A 7,525-nucleotide genomic window follows, 5' to 3' on the forward strand; every position below is an offset into this window, starting at 1 on the left:
GAAATTTCCATATATACATGTATGGTACCCTGGCTTGGTTCATCCCCTCCATTATTCTCTCTTTCCCCACACCCCATTCTAAAATAACTCCAACAGGTTTCAAAGTTCCATATCCATGCATGTATAGAAAGTACTTTAACCATATTCACCCTTTTTTACCCCCTTGATTTTTTTCTATATGACAGTAATCCAGGCTAATATAGATGAAAATCATGTTACTTCTGGATACTTTGTCCCTTCCCTAATATTAAATGTCTGCTATGTGCCAGATATACATTTCTAGATATTTGGTATGTTAGTTATTTCTTACTAGATAACAAATTGTTCCAAAATTTAACATCTTAAAATAATAACCATTTATATCTCTCAACTTCTTTCTTTCTTTCTTTTTTGGTAGTACTGGAGTTTGAACTCAGGGCCTCACATTTTCTAGTCAGGTGCTCTACTACTTGAGCCACTCCACTGGCTCTTTTTTGTGATGGGTATTTTCAACATAGGGTCTCAAAAACTATTTGCCAGGGGCTGGCTTCAAACCTTGATCTTCCTGATCTCTGCCTCCTAAGTAGCTAGGATTATAAGCTTGAGCCACCAGCACCAGGCTCACAATTTCTTTTCTCCCTTGTCCCCCTTTCTTTTTCTTTTTGCAGTATTGGGGCTTGAACTCAGGGCCTACCCCTTGAGCTACTGCCCCCTCTCCTTTTTTTTTGTGATGGGGTTATTCGAGATAGGGTCTCTGAACTGTTTGCCTGGGTTGGCTTTGAACTGTGTCCTCCTGATTTCTGCCTCCTGAGTAGCTAGGATTACAGACGCGAGCTATGTCTCACAATTTTTGAGTCAGGAATTTGGGAGTAGTTTGGGTATTTGTGCTTCATAGATATCATGAAGTTAGCCAAGAGGTTAACGGGGTCTACAGTCATCTAAAGGCTTGACTGGGGCTTCTAGGATGCCTTATGACCTATTTTTGGGAGTAATTCTCCATAATTTCTGCAGTATCCTACTGGTCATGTGAAGACAACAGAAGAGTGTGAATGGGATACAGCAGGTGGGAATCGCTGGAGCCGAATTAGTTGTTTTTTTGTTTTTTTTGGTGGCACTGGGACTTGAACTCAGGCCCTCATGCTTGCTAGGCAGGCACTCTTACCACTTGAGCCACTCCACCAGCTCATTGGGGCCATCTTAGAAACTGGCCTCCACACTTGGAAATATCAAGAAACAAAAAAGATCTAAATCCCTTCCCTCATAAAGTTTACAGTCTAGTAAAGGGTGTTGCCGACAATTACAAACATAATAGTATCTAATTGAAAAAAACAAAGATTAAGGGGGATTGGGCTTATCTGGAGGTCAGATTGCAATTTAAAATAGGATGGTTAGGTCTTAACTGAAATTTTGAGCAAAGACAGGTTCTTAAGGAAGTGAGAAGTGTAGGTATCTTAAGGAAGACCATTTAAGAGAACAGCTTACATGAAGGTCCAGAGACAGAATCATACCTAATGTTTTCTACAAAGAGAAGACAGTATTCCCACAGAGGCTCGAGCAAGTATAATGGTTAGAGGTGGGAGGAGACAGGATGTACAGGGCCTTTTTGGCCCTGAAATTGAGTGAAATGGGCCACTGTTGTTGGATTTGGAGCAGAGGTTTACTAGCTTTTTCATCCTTTCTTACTATGTCTGATATTCACTGAATATTTGTGAATTGATTTCAGTGGGAGCCCTATGTGAAAATACTGCAACTCAATGTTATATGTATATGCTGTATGTATACACTAACAGTGACAAGTGTTGGTAGTTCCAGGGCAGCAAGAGCAGAGAGGCTGTGAGGCTGGCAAAACATAGTGGAACCTTCAGACTGTACCACATAGCTAAACACAGCTGAGAAATACCACTAAGAACACTTGCAAAGTATACTTGGGAAAAATTTGTAGTGACTTTAATTTTGACAGCAAGCTTTAGCAGCCATGACTCTTATCATCACAAGCTGCCTCCAGTACTTAAAAATAGAAGTCTCCAGTCCTGCCTCCTTGCTCATTCTTTTGTAGGGAAATACAAGGAGCCTTCCAGTGTTTACTGATAACACTTGAGAGCTTTTTTTGTTGTGACCACACAATAAGCACTACATCACAAACACGCAGCATCATTTAGTCACAATGCAGTACCTGTCATAAAAGAATTGGAGTGTTAACATCTGTTATCTTACTAAGAAAAGAAATTAGGTAGTTTCCTTACAGAGCCACAACACTTAGTTACTAGATTAGGGATTTAACAGCCTAATTGCCTGGTACAAGAAAGGTTACATTGTGAGGTGACTAATTACTGAGGCTCTATAATATCCTTGAGAAGTCTTACTCTAGTATAATAACAATGATTATAATTTTTGTGTGTGTGTGGTGCTGGGGATTGAATCCAGGAATTTACATATAATAGGAAAAATACACTGAGTCACATATCCAAAATAATTATTTTATCATTTATTTTTTCGAGGTTTTTTTTTTTTTTCTGGTGGTACTGAGGTTTGAACTCAAAAATTAAAATTTGCAAAGCAGGCACTCCACCACTTGAGTCACTCTTCCAGACTTTTTGTTTTGAGGTTTGAGAGAGGATCTTGTCCAGGCCCACCTTGGGCTCACTCACCACTCTTCTGTCTCCACCTCAAGAGTGCTGAAATTACAGGCATGAACCACCATACCCAGCTAAAATGATTATTTTAAATTGGATAGTCTAGCCAGGTGTCAATGGCTCATGTCTGTAATCCTAGCTACTCAGGAGACAGAGATCAGGAGGATTGAGGCTCAAAGCCAATCCAGGCAAATAGTTGGAGAGACTTTATCTTGATAAAAGCCCATCACAAAAAAGGGCTGGTGGAGTGGCTCAAGGTGTATGCCCTGAGTTCAAGTCCCAGTACCACAAAAAAAAAAGTAATAATAAATATATAAATAAATAAATTGGATGGTCTATGCTCTATGCATCAGTTCCAAGAAACCAAAAGTACTTTCTTTTGGAGATAGGGAATTGTCACATTTTTTTTTTTTTCCCAGTACTGGGCCTTGAACTCAGGGCCTACAGCTTGAGACACTCTACCAGCCCTTTTTTGTGAAGTGTGTATTTGAGTTAGGATCTCTCCAACTATTTGTCCGGCTTGCTTTGAACTTTGATCTTCTTGATCTCTGCCTCCTGAGTAGCTAGGACTACAGGCATGAACCACAGGCGCCTGGATCACTTTTCATTTCATATGTATTTTAATATCATTTTTGGTAAATGTTTAATAAGAACTTCTTTTAAATTATCCAGAATCAGGCTGGGGACATGGTTCAAGTGGTAGAACTTGTACTTAGCAAGCTCAAAAGCCCTGAATTCAAATCCCAGTACTGTTGGGGAAAAAAAAAGAAATTATCTGGAATCTTTCTGTTCTAGCCATTTCTCTCCTTAGGACAGGCAGAGCTGGTAGTCCATTTTTTGAACTTATCCCTGCTTCTTTCTTAGGGAGACATGGCCAGGACAAGGCAGAAAATGACCCTCACAGCACGTCCCCTCTCCAGTTTTCCAGCCTCTCTACAATTTGAAGTGCGTACAGCTCTAGATTGGTAGATGTTTAGTTTTCATAAATTTTAGACAGAGTAATTTTATCGGAATGTTTTAGAAACTCAGGCTGTTATTTGTGGTACCTTTTAAAAATATTTTAGTAAGTTGACTTTTATTGTAGTTTACAAGAACACCATTGTGTGGGAAATTGGAAATATAAAAACTTTCACACCAAACATTTAAGAAAACCTTTTTTTTTTTTTTGTGGTACTGGGATTCAAACTCAGGGCCTATACCTTGAGTCACTCCACCAGCCCTTTTTTGTGTAGGTTTTTTTTGAGTTATGGTCTCCCAAAATATTTTGCTAGGGTTGGCTTTGAACCATGAACCTCCTGATCTCTGCCTCCTGAGTAACTAGCATTACAAGTGTGAGCCACCGGCGCCTGGCTCTTTTGGGATTGTTCTAATAGAGTCCCGGTGCAGAGCCCAGACTGGCCTGGAGCTTGTGATCCTCCAGCTTCAGCCTCTTGAGCCCGGGCAGGTCTGAATCACCACACTGGGGTCAGCTTTGTCTTTTTGAATGTCTCTGACTCATCCTGGTCTTACCTTAAGTTTGGCCTCCACTCTATCTCTGCAATTGGGGCAGTTATGGTAAAACAATCTGCATTGCACAAAGGTCCATTTTTAGACCAGGGCTCAGGTCCAGCACATGTTCAGCCCTGCTTGCCATGCCCCCACATGTCATGGGGCTGTATCTGTCCAGAGCAATCTGTTTGACAAATTCTGTCCCTGCACAGGCTAGATTAAGGTGTTGCTCAAGGGAGCAGCAGGAACACGTTTTGTACTTGTTTATTTTTTGAGGCAGGTCTCCCTGTGTAGTTCAGGCTGGCCTCAAACTGATGATCTTCCTTGGATCAGCCTCCCGAGTACTGGGATTTGATATATAGGCATGAACCAGAGTCTAGGATTATAGGCATGTTCCACTACACCTAGCTAGGAGCACTTTTTTGTTAAGATACTTTTATTTACTACTCGAATAATTAATATACATTGTAGAAATAGACAAACAAAAGCACACCTATAACCCCATCATCAAGATGACCCTTCAAAACCTCTCACATCAATAATTCCACATTTCTGTACATGCCTAGAAATGCCAGTTAGATGTGTTTAAAACAAAAGGTTATCATTTACTATTTCTCCATCTTGCCTGTCCTTACTTGTTATTAAAGACTAACAGCCAACATAAATATATTTGGAATATTGACAGCATCACCATACTTCAAAGTATGATTATTTAACCCGTGAGCAAGAGATACACAGGCTTGTTTTACTTCAATGTGTGGTTCCCCCACCCCCCACCCCAGTGGGACTGAGGTCTGAACTCAGGGCTTCATGCTTACAAAGCAGGTGCTCTACCACTTGAGCCACAACTCCAGTCCATTTTGTCCTGGAGGTGGGGGGGGGTCTTATGAACTGTTTGCCTAGGGTGGTCTCGAACTGTGATCCTCATGATCTCAAGCTCTCAAGTAGCTCGCATCATAGGTGTGAGCCACCGTCACCCAAGCTTACTGCATTTCTTTCAAATTTAAGTAGTAATACTTTGAGAAAGTATTTAGTGGTTTTTTTTTTTTTTTGGAAGTGCCCATAATCCAACAATCCTAGCATAGCCACTCTAGTTTCTTTATATGCATTTTGCCTCATTGAACTCAAGATATCCAAAAGCAAATCTACCTTCTATCTCAATCTTCCTTTTTCTCCTGAGCTGTCAGTAGAACAAAATCAGAAAACTCTTTAGAACTACTTTTCATCTCCTTAGCCTATTAGCCTTTTCTGTTTCTGACACTTCATGTCAGAAAATTTCAGATGTTTCTAGTCTAATTGGTCTGATATCCAACCGAACTTTCTGCAGTCTCTTTTAAAGCTGCCATCAGGGTTATCTTTTTTGCCTAACCTCCCACGCAAATGACTTCAAACACTTGAAATTTTTTCAAGTAGTTTTTTATACAATTTGTTGAGAACAATTTCTAGAAAGGGACACAGCTGTGAGCTATGAGTACACAATACTCCTGGTAACTAAAGGAAAAATGCCTCTGCCATGGCTTGGGCACGATAGCACCCACCAGTCTTTCCATCCCACCAGAACCCGCTTCCCCTTCCACTTCCCTTACCACACCAATAGCAGGCAATTCACCCTGGTCTCTGAAAAGATCTGCCTCAAGAATGTCACAGCCTTATAGCACGTTATTTTAACATTCTGGCTCATCTACTAGTCTCAGATCCAATGGGCAGATTATGGCTCATTTTTAATATTCTTCACACCCAGCCCTATGGCCAGCATTTAACTCATACTTAGTTTTTGTTTTGCAGTGCTTGAACTCTGGGACTCATGCTTGCTGGGCAGGTGCTCCACTACTTAAGCCATTCCGACTGCCCTTTTTTGTGTTGGGTATTTTCGAGATAGGGTCTCTTGAGCTATTTGCCTGTGCTGGCTTTGATCCACAATTCTCCTGATCTCTGCCTCATTACAGGATAAGCCACGGGGTACCTGTCTCTATCAGTATTTTTGACTGAACACTCATGTAGTTTTATTCTTGTATGTAATTGCGTAGACCTTATGAGCACATTAACTGAGAAGTTTTTGGTGTTTCTATATGCAACTTTGTATAGTTATATATGCATATGCATGTTTTGAGAAACTTTGGGAAGTTTTGAGAAACTCTGAGAAGCTGGAAATGCCACATTGTCCTCCCTAGGAACTATTTACAGACCATCAGCATCAAATCTGAGCAACTGGGTTGCATTTATCCTGTATCTCAATGTTTTTTTACAATCATTAAAATGCTGAAAGGTAAGGCTGAAGCCACCAGAAACAGATATGCTACAAATTATGGAGATTATATTTACAATTTCTGAATTGTAAGTAACTGAATTCCTAAATTCTAAGTAGGTGTAAACGGAAGACTTGGGGAAAAAAAAAAAAGATTTAGCTGAGAAACAATGTAGTGATTCAAACAATGAGCTAAAGTCAGACTGCTAGTTTCAATCTGGGATCTATACTTTCTAGTTGTGTAACTTGGACAGTTTCTTTAAACAATTTATACTTTCCTTCTTGTTCTCAAAGTTTGCCTGCCTGTTTCAGTCTTTTTTCCCTTCCATTTTTATTAGAATGTACGGGGGGGACTGTTTCAGTCCTAATGTTCCACCATACACAAGGACAGAAATAGCATTCTCCACTTTCCACTGGAGATGGAACTGAGCGCCTCACTACAGCAGGAAGGGCTCTACCAGCTCTTCCACTGAGCTATATTCACTTTCAGGCAAAAACAGAAATAGTCTGGCCTTGAATCATTGCTCTGGATTGGGTCTTGAACTCAGGGCTTTGCACCTACAAAGCAGGCACTCTACCACTCAAGCCGTGCTTCCAGTCCATTTTGCTTTGGTTATTTTGGAGATGGGGTCTGGCAAACTATTTGCCCAGGGCTGGCTTCCAACCTGGATCCTCCTGATCTCTGCCTCCTGAGTAGCTAAGTAGTTGTGAGCCACCAGTGCCCAGTTTAAATTAATGTTATTTACAAACCTCAATCTATTTTTCTGGGCTCTAAGACAAATATGCAAATTTGTTGGATATCCCTTGGCAAGTCTCTTCAATGGTTTTCTGACCATCTAGAAGTCACAAACCTCTAGCTTTGACTCAGCATCAATTTCAACATAGGATTAAGTTCTGAGCATTCTCCAGGTGGCTTAAGTTACAAAAACATCTTAAGTTCAGTTTTGAAATAAAGATTTAGATACTTGTCATTCGAGAGACTAGTAAAAAGGGCTGAGAAGGAGCAAAGGAAAGTGGGAGGAAAGCCAGGGGAGTAAAACAAATGGCAATGTTTGAAGAAAGCGATCAACAGAATATCTACAGTTAACCGTATCAGAGACTGAAATACACTGCAAATTCATTAATAGTTTTTGAAGGCAGGAAGGAATGGAACCAAAAATAGCAGCACCTCTTGCATGAC

General features: G+C 40.5%; 1 non-coding gene across 1 annotated transcript; it reads right to left on the minus strand.

Moving 5' to 3' along the window:
* Positions 1 to 1,085: 1,085 nt before the first annotated feature.
* Trnaa-agc (transfer RNA alanine (anticodon AGC)) lies at positions 1,086 to 1,159 on the minus strand. Its single transcript has one exon. It is a non-coding gene; the product is annotated as a tRNA-Ala (tRNA).
* Between the last annotated feature and the right edge of the window lie 6,366 nt (positions 1,160 to 7,525).

This window comes from Castor canadensis, chromosome 1, assembly GCF_047511655.1.
Source record: "Castor canadensis chromosome 1, mCasCan1.hap1v2, whole genome shotgun sequence".
Classification (NCBI taxonomy): domain Eukaryota; kingdom Metazoa; phylum Chordata; class Mammalia; order Rodentia; family Castoridae; genus Castor; species Castor canadensis.